Below are 19,286 nucleotides of genomic sequence, written 5' to 3'. Positions count from 1 at the left end.
AAGCCTCCAACTATTGATCTCAGCTCAGGTCTTGATCTCAGCGCCGTGTGTTCAAGTCCAGTGTTGGGCTCTGTGCTCGTAGTAAAGCCTACTTAAAAAAATAAGCATAATAATAATAATAATAAAACAATTGATTGCAAGTTCTGTTAGGATAAGTATTCTCTATCTTTTTTTTAAGTCTCTTGCAGTATCTACTAAGTTTCCTTGTATCTAGATGGCCATCCAAATCGGCTGGCATTAGAAGGAGGGCATTGAAGTTGAACAGTATTAAAGAGTGTGAATACTTGAGGCTATGACCACTAAGTGGGAGATTAGTGGGGAAAAAAATCACAAGAATGGAGGTAAGTCATTTATATAAAAGCAAGACATTAAGCAATTAGTTGTACAGATACTGTATCTGAAGATACTCTTTTACATTGAAATAATAAGAGTTTTCTAATCAGGTCAATTTTAAGCACTGTTATAAACCAATTAAACAATAAAGTCAATAGACATATAGAAAAACTGAGCTATACACATATTCTGATAAATCTTCTAAAAGCTCTTGAAAATGATCTTTTCACAAAGCCCACGTATGACTTCCATTAATTCATATGGAAATTTTGCATATATTGTACATCAAGTGGAGATAAAGTTCTTTATGTTCAACTCTATAAAGTCTGTACTGTACATTAATTGTTTTGATGTATGATACAAAGTATGGATTATGCATAATGCACAAAGCTTTAAAAGATGAAAAGAGAATAGCTGAAGCTTAACACTGACGCTCCCTTAAACAAAAAGGTGAATACAACAGGGAGAAAGAAATATGCATGTTTTACACACAGTTAAGGAGAACATGTGTAAAGTTTTATATAGTTAAAAAGGACAATGATGAAAGGGGCAGCCTGGAGCTTTCTTCCAGGGAAAATTTTTTTCGGCTGTTTAATACTCACTGAAAGCTTTCTGAGGTATTATTCACTGTTCTCCATACATATAGTAATAAGGAGGGTTTTTCGTTTTGTTGGTTTTTGTTTTTCCATTTCTCCACTCTGACAAATTGATGATGGTTTGAGTCTAGTTTACAGCTTAAAACTTCTGACTGGTCTCTTGTGTCCTTATTGACAGCTAGAGTGATCCAGAGAAGCGAAAATAAGGGCATGACACTCCTCGGCTCAGAATACTCAAATCCCTTCTATCAGATTCAGGATAAAGGCCAAAGGCCTCACATTGGCCTGCAGAGTACTAAATTATTCATCTCCTGTTTCCTTTCTAACCAAAGCACCGTCTTCTCTATCCCCATCTCGCTGTGCTCTTTCAAATGAGGTAGGCACATAACTGCTTCAGAGTCTCTATTGCCTGGCCTGCTTTTCCCACAGAGTGTGGTTCATTGATTCCTTCCTTCAGGTCTTTAAACAAATGTCACCTCAAAGAAGACTTTATCTAACCATTCTGTTTAACTGTTTAAAATTACAGCTGCCCGTTCTCCTCACTGTTTGGCCATTCTCTTCTGTCTTCCCTGACTTATTTTCCTCCACAGACTCAGCACCATTAGAGTATATATTTTATTGATTTGGCTGAGTGTGCATGCATCTATATATATGTTGTGTATGAGTCTATATTATCCAGTTACAAATTAAGATTCATGAAAATAAGATCTTTATTTTGTTGTCTGAACCATACAACCCCTATAACAATAGTTCCTGGCACATTTTTAGTGCTCGATATTTATGTGCTGAATGAATATTTGATGAATAAAACAAACACATGATCCTAGACAGCAATTTGAATTATTAGGTAGTAAAGTTTTACTTTAAACAAATTTCATCTTAGGATCTATATTTATAGAGTTTTTTTACTATAATTTCTATTTCCTTTTCTGTGTCTTAAATTATCATGAAGTATATATAGTAGTCATATAATGAAAAATCTGAAAATGGAATGACTTCATAGGTTTATAATATTCATACTTTTCTTTATATCTTTGTAAAATATCCTCATGTAAAAATACAAGAATTGCAGAAACTTTTTTCTCTTTCTTTTTGTGATTTGGCATGTGATTTCTTTCCTGTAATTTTGTTAAATTGATATGGTTGATGAATCATATGAAGAGTGTAGAATGTGACATAAAAAAAAAATAGAGCAATATATTCAACTTGACTGGTAGAGCAGTGTTTTCAGAGTAGTTTTGAAGGGAGCAGATAATAGCTGATTATAGAAATGCTATTTTCCATGATGGGAAAATAAATAAATAAGCAATTTAATTAATAGTGTTTTGTCTAAAATTTTTATATTTTCTTTAGCATCATATAAATCCATAATTGTCTCAAGATTTAAAAAATTCAAAATAAATTTTATTTAATTTACTTTTAATCACTAATTTAGTAAATATTTTATTAGCACCTGTTGTGTTTCACACATATGTCCCGAGTGTTTAGGGTGAATATGGCATTTGAGCCCTGGTGTTAAAATTGTGAAAAGAGAAACATAGCCTCTGTTTCAAATTATCTTACACATTAGGAGACACAAAATAAATAAATGAAGAGATTATTACAACAATTCTAGAATAAAATGGAATAAAGGATCAGGCATTGGTAGGTAGGGCACTTTTGATAATATGAAGATAGGTATTTCTCAGAAGAAGATATTTTATGAGAGTGAGTGAGCATATTAGATATCTGAGGGAGAATATTTCAGGGACAGAAATCAACAACTTCAAGTCTAGAAAACTCCAGATAGTCTCTGGATAGGGGCTAGATAGACACAGCTTCTGTCAGCAAAATATATGAATTCTTCCTACTCTTCCATTGCATGTGTGTCCTTAGGACCTTTGACTAATAGAACAATCTATACTACAAGGATGCATAGAAGATAAAAATTCACCATTTTATAATAGGGAGCTCATTATGTACAATCACAGGCTGATGAGAATTAGAGAGGTTCTACAGAGCAACAGTTGGGAGACTTGGCATTTCTGCATTATCATAGATTCCTCACAATCGCCTTTCTTCTTTTTTATAACATGACATTAGCTTTTTGTCTGCACAATTGTTAGAAATATATGTGTAATGACTATTTATGGCATAATTATTTCAGGCCAAATCCAAACAAACCTCACTATCCACCCAATTCTCTTCCTTCAGTGCTTAGTCCATGTTTTCCTTCTGTTTCACTTCTGTATTCTGTTATTTCATTTCTCTGTTGTCTTCACATTTGTATGTTCACATGTGCACACATACACTTTTATAAATACTATTAATTATATTTTATTCTGCATTGCAACTTGGTTTGAGCATGTCAAAAGCAAGAATCACATATTTTCATCTGTGTATGCTTAATAAAATAAAGTGTAATAAATATTTGTTACTTGAAATAATGATGCTAGGTTAAGCATAATAAGGGCATTGAGACAGGCATGTACAAAATAACTCACAGAAACTGAGTTGTTCCATTTGAGCTACAGGTTAAAATGTGAATAGCAATCATCATCATCGTCATCATCATCGTCTGTCATACTTTGTTTTGCTTTTGTGTCAACTATCGATAACAAAGCCCATTTTCTTGTTTAGTCCCCATATTAACCTTAGGATGTTGGCACTTTAAAAAAATTTTTTTTAATGTTTATTCTTTTTTTTTTTTTTTTGAGACAGAGAAACAGACAGACCATGGGCACATCAGTGGGGGAGGGGCAGAGAGAGAGGGAGACACAGAATATGAAGCACAGAGCCCGATGTGGGGCTCAAACCCACAAACTGCGAGATCATGACCTGAGCCAAAGTTGGCTGAGCCACCGACTGAGCCACCCAAGTGCCTCAAGATGTTGGCACTTTTATCCTCCCTGTTTTACAGATAAGGACACTTTGGCATAGAAAGGTTAAGCAACTTACTTAACTTCATTCATTTAATAACAAGAGAAGTTAAATACTACATCTAATTTCATAACCTGAATTTATATATCTATGCTACAAATAGGGTAGAAGATTTTGCTTACAAGCAACAAAATCCTTATCCCAGCCTACTTAGGAATATCTAGAAAACAAAATTGGTTTCAGGTAGAACTGGATTCAGTCAGAAAATACTTTGGGACCACAGTAATCTATGTTGATGCTGATTTCTTCTGTGCTTTATTCTTAGGCAGATTCTTTTCTTTATATTGTATATTTAGCTTCCAGCAGCTTCAGCCTACAGTCTAACTCCTAGCAGCAGTACTTATGAAAGGGAAATGATCTTTTCCAAGGATTACCATGCTTCTCCAGAAGTCCCTTTAGCTCCGGGTGGTATGATTAGGGCCAGTTGTTTCTGTCTGTCTTATGGTCTCTGATATAAAAGGCTCCAATGGTTCAGCTTTCAGGCACAAGCCCACTCTGAACTACACGTGGGGTCACTTCCTCCCTCCCCTCACCAGGTAAACACCTGGATTGAGGGCTGAGGAGAGATTTTAAGTAAAACATGTGCTGTTTCCAGAAGAAGAGTCAAACTGCTGTGAGCAAACAAGAGGTATATGTACCTACTAGAGGTAAAGAAGCATTCATTCAAGTTGTGGAAATAATTAAACGCCCAGTATAGGAGTTGGAATAATAATATTCTAGATGTTAGGAAACCATCAATCATGGATATAAAGATCTGTTCTCAAAGATTTCTATAGTCTCTTAAAGGAAAAACAGTGAATCTATATTTGTTACTATTATATCCTGAAAACCTGGAAAACCAGATAGCTGGCACAGAGTAGCTGCATAATATACTTGCTGACTTGGAATTAATTTAACTGACTTCAACAATAATCAGGATAACGAGGGAGATTAATGATCAGTTCTGGTGAGATACCACACCAGAACTTTTCAATCTAATCTTTCATCTTTCTTATCTACTCTCAGAATCTTAAACTAACTTCTATTACCTTATATATGCTGATAAATAATATACCTAAATTTCCAACCTTAACTACTTCTCTGAACTTCACAACCATATATGAAATTTCCTTTTAGACTAAGTATCCCACAGGCACTTTAAATGAAGTATATTTAATACTGAACACATTATCAGTTATCCAAAGCTTGTCCCTTTTTGTAAATATCCATTTAGTAAATTGCACCACCTTGTGTCTCTGGGCTTAGTCACAAAAGCTTGAAATATAAAATCATTTCCGATCTTTGCTTTATACACTTGACCAAGCGTGAACTTGTGAAAAAGCTCTCAACTCTGCTGCCTTATCAATTCTCATATCCTTATGGATTATAAAAATTTAATGGGCGCCTTAATGTCTGTTAAGCTAGATTATCAAAATAATTTACTTTCTTTTCAGCTTTATTGAGATGTAATTGACAAAATTGTAAGACATTTAAAGTGTACAGTATGCATGTATGTACATATGTATGATTTGATGTGTGCACACGTTGTGTGCTGATTTCTTCTGTGCTTTATTCTTAGGCAGATTCTTTTCTTTATATTGTATATTCCCCCATCCAGTTAACATATCCTTCACCTCATATAATTACCCTTTTAACTTGTTGATGAGAACATTTAAGTTTTAACTCTCAGTAAATTTCGGGTACACAAAGCAATGTTATAAACTGCAGTAACAATATTATAATAAGATCTTCAGATCTTATTTATTTTATAGCTGAAAGTTTGTACCTTTTTACTCACCTCTGTTTTCCTTACCCCCACTCCCCAGCACTTGGCAACTACTTTTCTACTCTTCGTTTCTATGAGTCTGACTTTTTTTTTCTTTTAGAGTCCGCATGTAAGTGGTACCATACATTATTTGTCTCTTTCTGTCTTGCTTATTTCAGTTAGCATAATGCTAAATATGTTTTGTAGGGTTTTTGTGAATCTTCTAGGTTTATCCATGTTGTCACAATTGATAGTATTTCCTTCCTAAGGTTGGATTTACACACACACACACACACACACACACACAAATGCAATACATATATATATATACACACACATGTATACACACACATATACATACATACCCCACATTTTCTTAATCCTTTCATCTGTTAGCAAACATTTAGGCTGTTTGCATATTCTGGCTTTTGTGAATGATGCTTCAATGAAGTTCAGCTATTTATTTGAGGTTATAATTTTGTTTTCTTTGATACATACCCAGAAACGTGACTGCTGGCTATATGGTAGTTCTGTTGATAATTTTTGAGAAACCTCAATACTATTTCCATAGTGGCTGTACCATTTGCATACAATGTACATGGGTTCCTTTTTTTCATTTTTCCATATTCTCATCAGCATTTTTTATCTCTTGTCTTTCTGTTAAAATCATCCTAAGAGGTGTGACATGATATTTCATGGTGGTTTCGATTTGCATTTCCATGATGACTAATGATATTGGGTACCTTTTCATGTACCTATGGGCCACTTGTATGTCTTCTTTGGAAAAACATCCATTCATGTCCTTTGCCCATTTTCAATTGGGTCCCTTTTTGCTATTGAGTTATATGAGTTCTTTGTATATTTTGGATATTAACCCCTTATCAGATATGTGGTTTGCAAATATTTTCTCCCACTCAGTAGGTTGCCTTTTAATTTTCTGAATGGTTTCCTTTGCTGTATAGAAACTTTTTAGTTTGATGTAGTCCCACTTGTTTGTTTTTGTTTTTAGTATCTTTGCCTTTGATGTCAAATCCAAAAAATCACTGCCAAGATCAATGTCAAAGAGCTTATCCCCTATGTTTTCTTCTAGGATTTTTAAGGTTTTGGGTCTTACATTAAAGTCTTTAATCCATTTTGAGTTGATCTTTGTGTATAGCGTAAGAAAGGGTTTCAGTTTTATTCTTTTGTATATGGCAGTCCAGTTTTCCCAACACCGCTTATTGAAAAGATCATCCTTTCCCCATTGTATATTTTTGGTTCCTTTGTCAAAAATAAATAAAATAGCCCCTTTCTCAATCTTGACAGAGTGATCTTCTGTAATAAATGAACCTCATCAATCAACTTTGTCTGAGCCTGGGGTTATCTCTCAATTTTTGTAGTGTCCAAACCATATTCTTTGTTCTTATTGACTCACAGTAGCTGAGGATATGCTAAGATCTTGAGTGTCCCAAAGGGGAAGATTGCATTCAGCTCAATGCAGACTAATTAGAAGTCAGAGCCTTAGGCAGCAGCTGAGAAAATAAGTCCATTCCATGGAGAAACTGGGAGATGGGCACTGTTGCCACTTCTGCCCTGGGCCAGGCTGTATAGCTGTACAGCTGGGGAAGGGGTGAGGTTCACCTGTGCCAGTTAGGAACTGCTTCTTTGTTTCTACAATCCTGGGGAACTTGTGAATGAAGCCCCCATTGCCTTTCAGAGAGTCAGCTGATCTGGAAACCCATCTCTTGGTAGCAACTGCAAAAGTTGTGGCACAGAGGTGTTACAAGCTCCTTTCAGGGAGATACTGGTGCCTTGTAGTGTGATACAGGGAGATGGTTGGGGAGATGACCCTTGGTTTCTTTATTGCCTGAGAGATCAGAGCTGGACCATAGATTCAGCTAAATTAGAAGCCTGACCCTTAGACAATAACATTTAAAGTATGCAGATGGTCCTCTTTCAGGATGAGGCTGGGAGATAGACATTATTGTCTGTTCCCTCTTAGCTGAGCCCTGAAGAGATAACCAGTTAAGAAATCCTGAGTTTGCCACAGTCATTTGGAACTCATGAATGAAAGCCCTCTTAACTGTCAGAACCAGGCAGTCTGGAGACCCACCCCTTGGGTGGCAGCCATAAAACCAGGGGCCAGGGTTGGAGTTTACAGTGAGAATGTATCTCAGCCTCTCCTACCCATATTGATGCTCACTGTGGAGAAGTCATTCATTAAGTTTCTGGATTTCTTTAAGAGGTAATTGCCTGGTGTGTAGCTGCATGTTTGATGTGTCCATAGAAGGAAGGGAGTTCTAGAGCTTCCTATGTCGCTGTCTTGGTTTATATCTCTCCCAGAAATCCTCAAAATTATTTTCTTAATGTTACTTCTTCAACTGGAATTTCATACTCTCGAATCCTCCCATTTTTTTTCATCCATTATTTTTATTCAGTATAGATTCAGTGACCATCCATTTAAATGATGTTTTAACTTATATCTGGGTTCTTTTCTATCTTTACCTATTTTCCAGATTCCAGCTTAGGTTAGCTGATACCACCTGCTTTTTCCTTCTCTGGATTTTTTGTTAGGCTAGAAAATTGTTGTTGTTCTTTCCTGAATATTTTGTATTTAGACATGTAGATCACAAGATGAGATTTAGGGAAAATCATTTAAGGAAAATCATCTGGCAATGTTGAGCAATGGGTAAAATGGTTATACTCATTAGTCATAGTGGCTGGTTCCCTGTTCTATGGCTCTTTGTGTTGTGGCAATATTACCTAATCCTTGCGGAGAGTAGAAGGGTGAAGGTAAACACATTCTGGAGAAACCGAGTGAGATAGAATTTGGTTAATATATAGAAATTACAGTTGATACTATAAATCAAAGATTTCTCTAAATCTTTTAGACTGAAGTTAGAGTATCTGGTATCCAGGAAGCAAATCCTGGCTTAGTAAAGGGGGGATGTTCAAAAGCATTATTTATTTGAGGAGGAAGGGACTGATGAAATGGGTGGGTGGGGGAGAACCATTGCATTAGGGAGAACTGAAATAAGCTCTGCAAGTATCTGAAGGCTTGGGAAGAAAACAGGTTTTCCTTTTTCAGTAATGATTTTGATTTGATTTGATCTTTTTAATTGAAGTATAGTTGACACACAATGTTACATTAGTTTCAGGTATACAGCATAGTGATTCAGCATCTCTAAATGTTATGGTATGCTTACTACAAGTGTAGCTACCATCTGTCACCATCCATTGTTATTACAATGCCATTGACTGTATTCCCTTTGTTGTACAGTTCATCCCTGTGACTTATTCCATAACTGGAAGCCTATACCTCCCACTCCCTATCACCCATTTTGCCCATCCCTCCAACCCCCTTCCCTCTGGCAACCAACAGTTTGTTCTATTTGTGGGTCTTTTTCTAAAACAGGTTTTCTTTTATAGAGGTGACTGAACAAGGTTGGATGAACTGAGTGTGGGAAAATGGGATGAAAAAATGGCATGATTGGATAGTAGGTCAGAGAATATTTTACCCTGCACAGAGTCTATTCTTGGAAGAGGCCTTTAAGAAGTGATTGTATATTGGCTCAGGATGAAGATGTACCAAAACCAGGGACTTGGGAAAGAATCTTAATATTTTATTAATAAGCACTTTGTTCTGATTAATCATTGGGAATCAAGTGGTTAAACTAATCATTTATGAGGAAATAAATGGAGATTTGGAGGGTCTGTGTCTGGCTTTATCATAGATAAACAATGGGGGCCTCTTTGAGTTTCATCTAAGTCATATGCGGAGAGGTAGTCTGTGCAGTAAGCAATTTCCTAGAGCATAAAATGTGGGATAATTTCTTAATATCTCCTATTTTCTAGCATTACAGGGCTTGAATAAAGTTCAACAGGGCCATTAGACAAACAGAAGAAAGGGTCCAAATTAGGACAAAGTCCAGCTTGGTACATTTTTAGTAAATTATCTTAATGAATACATTCTATAGATGGTTGGTGAAATAAAGCTCAGTTGGGAGGAGAGGGCTAAAAATATCTGAAACCATTATTGAGGGAGTAAATAATTTGCACATTTTTTCTTGAATGAGTGAATGAATAAATGAATAAAAATGAGTAATATCATTACTACTGAGAAAAATAGATCTAATAATGATCTTACTGACTCTATAAAGAAAAGAAAATCTCCATTTGCTACTTTTTACTTAGACACTGAATAGACATCTCAAAAGGAATTCTCAGTTCTAGTTATTCTGTGCACCACTGCCTTCCACTAAAACAAACCAAAACAAGTGAAACTGGTTCTCCCCAGTATTCTCAGATTAGTAAACGGGACCACTAGTCACCAATTTCTCATGCCCAAAGCTAAGCATTATCCTTGCTTCCTTTCTTTTCTATCCTATATTTAATCTATCAACAAATACTTCAGAAACTGTCTTCAAATATATCCTGAATTTAATTATTTCCATTCACTTTTTTTTTTTTTTTTTTTGGTTACTGCCTTATTTCATACCATCATCTATTGCCAGCACTACCATAATAACTAACTGGTTGTTCTGCTTCCAAGTTGGTTTCCTTAGACTCTATTTTCCACACAGCAGCCAGAATGATCTTTTAAAAAGTTTAATCACATCATCCCCTGTTTTAAACCGATTTATAACTTCCCATTGCTCTCAGAATAAAATTAAACCTCTTATTATGGCCTAAGAAGCTTTACATAATCTCTCACTACATAACTGTGGGGCCTATTCTCTTGCATTGTTGTTCTTGCTCACTGGAATTTATCCAGTTTGACCTCCTAACTATTCTTCAAAACACCAAACTAATTGCAGGTGTATAGACTTTAGTCTTGCTCATCTTTCTGTCCAATACATATCCCTTCAGATTTTCTCTCATCCTTTTGTGTTTTTGTTTTCTCTTTTACACAATTATGCATCAATGATTATTCAGCACTCACTGAGAATCCCCTATCCTAATTATTTTTTATAGATTTTATCACTGCCTCCCATCTATAAAATGGAACACAGGGTGTCTACATTAAAACAATAACTAAATGTAATAATAACAAAAAAAGTACTTAGGATCTTTCTTAATATGTGACAATATTCATTATCATTGTCATCTTTGACATTATACCTACAAAAATATTATACTAATTTATATGTATTATTGAATACTGTCTCTCTTAAAGTAGAATGAAGTCCTATGATAGGAAAGACTTTGTCTTGTTTACCCTTTATCCCAAGAACTAAGGATACTATCAGCCATGCAATGAGGAGTCAGTAAATATTCACTGGATGATATGTATAAGAACTGTAGTCTCAATAATATCTCTTCTTTATATCAGCGCTTTTAGTTTTCAAGAGGTGTAGGTATTCTCGTGTTTCTCATGTCACTGAGGTGGTGGTGTTTATGTTAAGAGAACACAGAGAAGTCAGGAAGAGAGAATGCCAACACTGTATCAAAAGGGCAGGATATCAAAGATCCCTAGAAAATCATTTATCACCATTCGGAACATAAAAGTATCTCCAGTGACCCGTAAGCAACTCTAATGACCCAGACAGTAGATATAGTAAGCCAGTAATTTTGTTGTTGCCTTTGAATCAGACAACTGTTGCTTTTTGGTCTAGTAAGCTTCCACACTCATGACTCTTTCCTCCCTTGCCTGTTATGATTTCTACTTTCAGCACTTCTTAACTATGTTTTTCCTTTCACTGTGTTATCTATTTAGCCTTGTGTTTAAACTCTCTATTAAAGATTTGATTGCATAATGACCATCTGTGGCAGATGATGACATTTTTGGTTGTCTGCTTAATAGCCATCTCCTATTTCTTACTAACAGAAGCTCTATTTTGTTTAGACACCAGTGGTCAGTTCTGGTGATTATTCATGATTGCTTTAGTTCAGTTACGCTTGTCTGAATGCCAGTGAAACAGAATGAGTGAGAAATTAGGGGTTGCCTATTAGAGAGCTCCTGGGAAAGGTTTTGTTTCCTAATAATGGAGTGTCATGAGAAAACACTTTTGCTCCTATTCCCTTCCATTTCATACCCCAAGCTGTCTTGGGATCACATAATGCCTGAAACTGTGACAGCCATCTTAGAGGTGGGAAGTTTGAAGGTGTCATGTAGTGATATAGTTATATCTTCAGTGCTGTTCTTGAGTGGCTGTGCTACTTGGGCAGCTACTTAAGTAATGGTTCATTTCCTTGTGGTTCAAGCCACTTTTAGCCAATTTTTATTACTTTCAGCTGAACAAATCCTGGTACACTACCCAATGGATAATGGTATTAATGCACTGATTTCTCTACAAAGGACACCAAAGTATCATGGAATGCCTTTAATTTCTAGGAGAAATACTTGGTCTAGTGTGTTGTGACCACAGCACTAGAGTCACAAGATTCAAAGCATGGCCAATAGTGTATAGAGGGTTAGCTATAACCTCTATTCTGAGAAGATAGTGTGGGAAGATAGAGGTACTCGATGTACTCATTCCCAAGCTGTTTTAACGCTTTATTTTTAAAAAGTTGAAGAATCAACTTTTTATATAAGACCCATAACTGATCACAAACCATTATGCACATGGTACATACATCTGACTAAATCTTTGTCACGTGTTTCCTTGTCTTTATGCTCCCTTTCCTGACTTTTATGTAAGCATCTGGTGGGAAAAGATGAGTCAGAACGTTTGCCACATAAAAGAAAAGTGGAATGTTAAAAAGGTGGTGGGTAATTAAGGAGATACAGATTATTGGGTGCAAAATAAAGCTGTGCTCTCACCTCAAAGACTAGAATGCAAATATTAGAACCTAACACAGGGCAATTAATGGACAGTGTTCTATACATTTATAAATGTATATTTTTTAAACCTAAATCAATACACAAGTAGTTTGTTAAAGAGCTTCAGAATAAATGCATGAAAAAAGGCCAATAACTAGTCTACTTTACTTTTGAATATTTTTAAATTGACTTACTCTTTGTGTTCCCTAATGTACTCAGAGTTAATTAAATGTTACCTGTCTTCTTCATAAGTAATAACAAAGAAGTCATTTAAAGCAAATCTGATTCTTCTTCCAAGATAACCCCTTTATAATGTATTGTGTGTGTGTGTGTGTGTGTGTGTGTGTGTGTGTGTGAATCAAGTGTTTGTAGTACTTCTTTGAAAAGAAGGAAACGCTCTCAACTGAATTATTAGCATTTCCAACAATTGTATTTTTAAAGTATGTCAGAAAGTGACATAAAAGTACTAGTTACAGTCAATCATGAAGCCATGTTATAAAGTGGCCTATCACATTTCAAACCTTGCGTTTTGTCATTCTTAGAAGTAGTCTTCTTCCCCCACAAGAGGAGGTGGGGGGATCTATCACTAAAAGTGACGTGAATATCAGAGAGTGTTGACAGATGGAACCTGTCACTTCATTCCCTGTAATGCTGTAGGCTGCTGAAGGTTTGTTGAAAGATTCACAGTGACAGTGGAAAATTTTATATACCTAGGGTGTTTTTTTTGTATATTTTAAATAAATAACTCAAAGTGATGTGCTCTAAACTAGCATTTCTTAATCTATGCTGAATACTTAGAAGAAGTATCATATAAATGTATACTACATATGACAACTTATTATGACCTATCTATAAAGCTTTAGGAAATGGCTAATTCCAAGTCATTTCAAATCAAAAATAATTTTCAAAGCCAAGCAGATAAAGTAAATTCATCTTCCTTTAATCAATAATTTTCTCCTTTTTTCTTCCACATCATTGCACTTGTATCAGTTTAACAAATTATTATGTCATTGTGTTTTATACAATCACACACATTTTACCCATTGGATTTTAAACCTATAAATTAGTTGACCTCAGCACAATTACAACAAGATACTGAAGAAATCTGTTGATTGAATCAATTTTACTTACTATACTTGTATTAGAAATAAATTATCCTTAAAATGTTTTAGCGTTCTATGGAATTGTATTGTACATATAGACAAATGAACTTATAAGTGTTCAACTTGATGTATTGCTACAAAGTAAACACACCCATACCACACAGAGTGCAAAAATCTTAAATGTACACCTCAATTTTTATGGATGGTTATTCATATACAATAACCACCAAGATTAAAATACAGAACATTTCCCACAACACATGAGGCCCTTCCTTTAGATCCTCAGTCAATGAATGTCTCGAGAGCTAATCAGTTATTCTGACTTCTGTAATCATAGATTAGGTATTTTTGCTCTGTTCTTTTTTTCTAGCATTTTTTTTCTCACAGTGTTCTCTCTATATATGTTTGTATTCCATTGCCTTATGTTTACTAATTCTGTAGTCTGCTGTTAAACTCATTGAGTACCTTGCATTTTATAGTTTTTAAAATGCCCATTTAAAAAATCTATTTTAATTCTCTGTTGAAATTTTCAATTTTAATCAGTTTTTCTTTCCATCTTTTCCTACATATATATTTTTCAAAATATTAATCATAAATTAAAAGAAAATCTTGTCTCCTGACACCAGAGACTAGATTATCTGTGCATTTACTTTTCTTTTTACCTCTCCTTTGATTTTTGGTCATATTTGCTTAGCACTTCATGTATGTTATTATTATTATATAGTTAGACAAAACAAACAAACAAACATAGAAACTGCAAATGACATCCTCTACCAGAGAACATTTTCCTTTGAAGCTGAGAGTCTACTCACTCCAACCAGAGTTAGGTTGCTAGTTTAGTAAGACCCAGACCTTGTTCTTCAGGGTGACCCCCCTGGTCTTTTTAAGACCCTTAGTGTGTCGCTGACACATCAGAACTGTGAGACTACAACAGTTTCAGTTCTTCCCTTAAAGATTTTGTGCTTAGCTTTTTATCCTTCTGTCCTACATGCCTTCAAAAGTCATAAAGGGAAATGTTTTATTTTATTCATTTTATTTATTTTATTTTATTTTATTTTATTTTATTTTATTTTATTTTATAGTCGGTTCCTTTCTTCTACTAGAACTTTGTCTCCTAGCTATCTAGGACTAGTCTCCCTAGCTGTCCCCAGAAGTTATGGTTAGGCCCAGCTGTGAATTTGAGGCTCTTCTGGTTGCACTCCATCATAGCAGCCCCAACCAACTGACAGAACATCATTGCTTTCTTTCCAACAATAATGTCTCTCTGCCTGGCCAGCCTGCATTTTCAGCCTATGCTCAGAAATGGCAGATGTGTCCAAATTTAAGTTTAGCTGCTCTTCTTCATTGATTCCACAACCCTTCAGTGTTCTTTAAATAAAGTTTTAAAGCTTACTTATCTTTTGTAGCAGTTGCATTAAGAGTATTGGACAATAGGGGCGCCTGGGTGGCTTGGTCGGTTAAGCGTCCGACTTCGGCTCAGGTCATGATCTCATGAGTTCGAGCCCCGCGTTGGGCTCTGTGCTGACAGCTCAGAGCCTGGAGCCTGTTTCAGATTCTGTGTCTCCCTTTCTCTGTTCCTCCCCTGTTCATGCTCTGTCTGTCTCTCTCTCTGTCTCAAAAATAAATAAACGTTAAAAAAAATTTTTTTTTAAGTATTGGACAACATCTTCAACATCTTTTGCCATAATGATACTGTCCATATAAAAATTTTTAATATAACAAATTTCTTTTTCCCTTCCAACTCCTTCCACTTAAGCCCTTATCTGATCAGAGTACTGTTTAAGAAATCTAATTTTTACAAAGATTACAAAAGTAGTGACTTTTTAATGCACATGTATATGTATGCATTTATGTATGTATATGAAAATGATTGGAAAAGGATTATTCAACAGATTACCAGATATAATCATTTGAAGATGTTCAAAATCATGCCAGATTCAATGTATCAAAATTCAAGTCTTTTCCATCCCTAACATCCACCCCTCCCCATAACTTTTGTTCTTCTTCCATCTGTATGGCATGCACAGTGCCCGTTGTGGCTACATAGAGCTAGAGAGTTGGGGGATTATCTGTTTTACTTCTGATGTGAAATTTATGAATGAGTCCTGAGATTCTCTTTGATACAATTGTCTCCTCTTTCCTCCATTAGGGCTTAGTCCGAGTTCATTTTTCCAAGTACCTTCATTACAATAACCTTCCAGTGAGTTTCCCTCTTCTAGTTTGATGCCCTTTTAATCATTCTTTCACATAACTGCTAGTTATATTTCTAAGACAAAAAAAAAATTAACTTTTTGATTTAGACCTTTCTGAATAAATTTGTTAGTAAGTACAAATACATTGGCTTAGCACATAAGACATTTCATAATCTGATTTCTGTCTACCCTCCTGTGTCTTACTCTTGTTTTATATGATCTTCACTCCAGAATATAATGGCCCCTGCAGTGTCCCAAATGTGTAATGATACTACCACCTCAACATTTTTTATGATGCTCTCCTCCCTACCTGGAATACATTTGTAATTTTCTTATCTGAATAACACCTACCATTCCTTCAAAAGTACCCCCACGAGTTTGTCTTGATCTCTCATGAGTGACAACAGAGTCTCTTGTTGACTTCAAAATAGCCCCCTGCATGCCTCTGTCATGCATCGGACTTCAGCTCAGTTCATGATCTCATGGTTCTTGGGTTCAAGCACCACGTTGGGCTCTGTGCTAACAGTTCAGATCCTGGAACCTGCTTCAGATTCTGTGTCTTCCTCTCTGTCTGCCTCTTCCCTGCTCACACTGTGTCTCTCTGTGTCTCTCTCAAAAACAAATAAACATTAAAAAAATCTTTGAATTGTTTCTCCTGCTAGAGGATAAATACCTTGAGAACAAGGACCTTATTTATTTGACTTTATATTCTCAAAACCTATCACTGTATCTGTTACAGAGTAATAAAAGTTTGTTGAGAAGAGTGAGATATTGATGAATAATCTACAAATTGGTTTATTGTGCCTTTATCCTTCCTCTATATTGCATTTTTAAATCAGTGGTTTAGGAACATTAGTCTCTAGAGGACACTTTATTATGGAATAACCTATTGTTTGTGTTTATCTTTGAGTTGTTCATTTTGCTTTTAATTATTTTTCTTTTCTCAAGATAGTTTTAGATGTTTTGTTATACTCTTTTTTTAATCTTTTCAAGTTCAATATTCCTTTAGTAAAACAATTATTAAATAACCCTGTTGCTTAAGAACCAAATGTTTTTATTATTTAATTTTATATCAGTCTATTTATTGATAAATTCTGGTCAGGTACAATCTACAAATTTAGCAAAAATATTTCTGCATATTTTCGATCAGATTAGTACATGCTTTCCAGGAAATTAGCTGGAATTGGAATTAACAGGATTTTTTTTATTATAGCCACAAAATTTTGTAACAGTCAATATGAAATCTAAATAATTTTTTAAAAAAGTTAGGGGGCACCTGGATGGCTCAGTTGGACGCTTAACTGGCTGAGCTACTCAGGCGCCCCTAATCAATTTTTGAATCGGAATTTTTATACAAATTAATCTAACAATTGATTTGGTTGGTTTAATTCTCTATCTAGCTAAATATAATTATTTTCCTTTCATTTTTTATGCTTTTCTGTTCCTCAGATAATTTTTTTGTCTGTTTGGGGGCTTAATGTAAGTGACCGACTTTGGCTCAGGTCGTGATCTCATGGTTCGTGAATTCGAGCCCCGCATCTGGCTGTGTGCTGACAGCTCAGAGCCTGGAGCCTGTTTCGGATTCTGTCTGTCTGTCTGTCTGTCTCTCTCTCTCTCTGCCCCTCCCTGGCTCTCAACTGTCTCTCAAAAAGAAATAAACATTAAAAAAATTTAAATGTTACATTTTCTCATGACTACAATTTTAATCCTTTATAAAAGTTGATGTAAATTATACTTAGCTTTTTTTTTTTTTAGCAAAAGATAACATTCATCTTATTGCATACATATTTCCTGACTTTTCGCTGAATTAAATATTAGAAGTCGGTAACACCCTAATCTGATGCCATCTGCTGCAATGACAGAATTTCAACATTGTGACAACAATGTCATATCAAATATAAAGACTGATAGATTTGGGGGAAATTAAATAGTGTTAAAAGAAATGTTGAAACAATTAGTAAATGTGTCAGCGCACATTTTTTAAAATGTGAAAGGTAAATGAATCTTGGCTTTAACTATGATACAGTTTCGACTTCTTGATTTTTCTCTTCAGTAGAAACACAAATGTGTTCACTGTGTTTTACTGCAGTAGTGTTTTATTCAAAATAAAATGTTTTTCTATGTAGGTATGTTCTCTCTATATAGCCTTATATGTGATATGATTTCAGGCCCTACATCTAGATGATAACTGAGTTACACAAGGAAACGGCCCTGGATTATAGGAAACTTCTTTGCATAAACTTGGTTGTACTAGAGAAAAAAAAGTTGTACCAGTTAAAGGTGATTACTACAAATATTATAATGTGCAGTAAAGAACTGTAGCATGTACTAAGATTTGCTAGGCAAGTATGGTCACTCATAGTTCTTTGGTTCTTAAGTTAGAGGCACGCTTATACTTGACATTTAACCTGAACAAGAGGCTGAGAGTGTTTACAATAGCAAAATACATCTAAAATCGCATAGAGAAGAAAATCAACTTTAAAATAGACAACTGATAGTGTATCGAAAAATGAAATATAGAGTGTATTCTTCATGTCATGATATTGGATATCTGGATAAAATTCAATGAATCTAAAAAATCCATGTTCATTTTAAATGTGTATAGATCACTTTTTATGAGATAATTTTAATTATTCATTTTAATACTTTAATAAATGTTATAAACTTACATGAAAATAATTTATATGTAGCACTGAATATTTTACTGTACAAAATCTAAACTATTATATTTCTGGTAGAGTTTTTCTGAAAATATAATGCCATATAAGCTATTAAGTGCTGAATTTTATGGTATAGTTAGGAGTTTATAGAAAGGAGAGACCACGGCAAGTCAAATATTTAGAAATTTTATAAAACAACTGGATTTTGAGCTGGACCTAAAATAAAACAGTGTGCATTTTTGTAAAGTTGGACATGATTTGAGTAAGATGGTATTATAATATGAATAAATATACAATAATTGTATTCAATAAATCCACAATAACTATTATAGATAATAAATATGTAATAAATATATATTTACTTTAAAATGCACATATCTTAAGTGTTCAGATCAGTGAGTATAGATAGTTTTATACCTATGTAACCAATACCCAAAACATGATACATAATATTTCTGTCACCCTAAAATATTTTCCGCTATCTTTTTCAGTTAGGTTTCTCTCTGCCTATCTCACACATGCCCCCAGTTTCTGGCTACCACCTTTTGATGTCTGTTAACATAGATTAGTTTTTTGTCTGTTTGGGGACTTAAAATAAATTCCGTTATATAGAATGTACTCTTTTGTGAATGGAATTTTTTTTCTCACATTTTTTGATACTTACCATTATTATCTAGAATCTATGATTCATTCATTATATTGCCCTAAAGCACTCCATTGAATAAATTACCACAATGTGTTTATCCATTCACCTATTAATATTTGAGTCATTTCCAATTGGGGAAATGTTATTAATAAGATTATTATAAATATTCATTTACAAATATTTGCTCAGATATGGGTTTTCATGTCATTTGAGAAAGTACCTAGCATTGAAATTGCCCTATCACGGGTAAAATATTAAGTTGCCAAGCTATTTTCTAATGTGGCTGCACATTTTGAATTTCCCCTATCAATGTCTGAGAATTCTAATTGTTTTGCTTCCTCACTATTATTT

This window comes from Panthera uncia, assembly GCF_023721935.1.
Source record: "Panthera uncia isolate 11264 chromosome C1 unlocalized genomic scaffold, Puncia_PCG_1.0 HiC_scaffold_4, whole genome shotgun sequence".
In the NCBI taxonomy this organism is placed as follows: domain Eukaryota; kingdom Metazoa; phylum Chordata; class Mammalia; order Carnivora; family Felidae; genus Panthera; species Panthera uncia.
The sequence above is the reverse complement of the archived record's forward strand: the minus strand, read 5'-3'. Positions refer to the sequence as shown.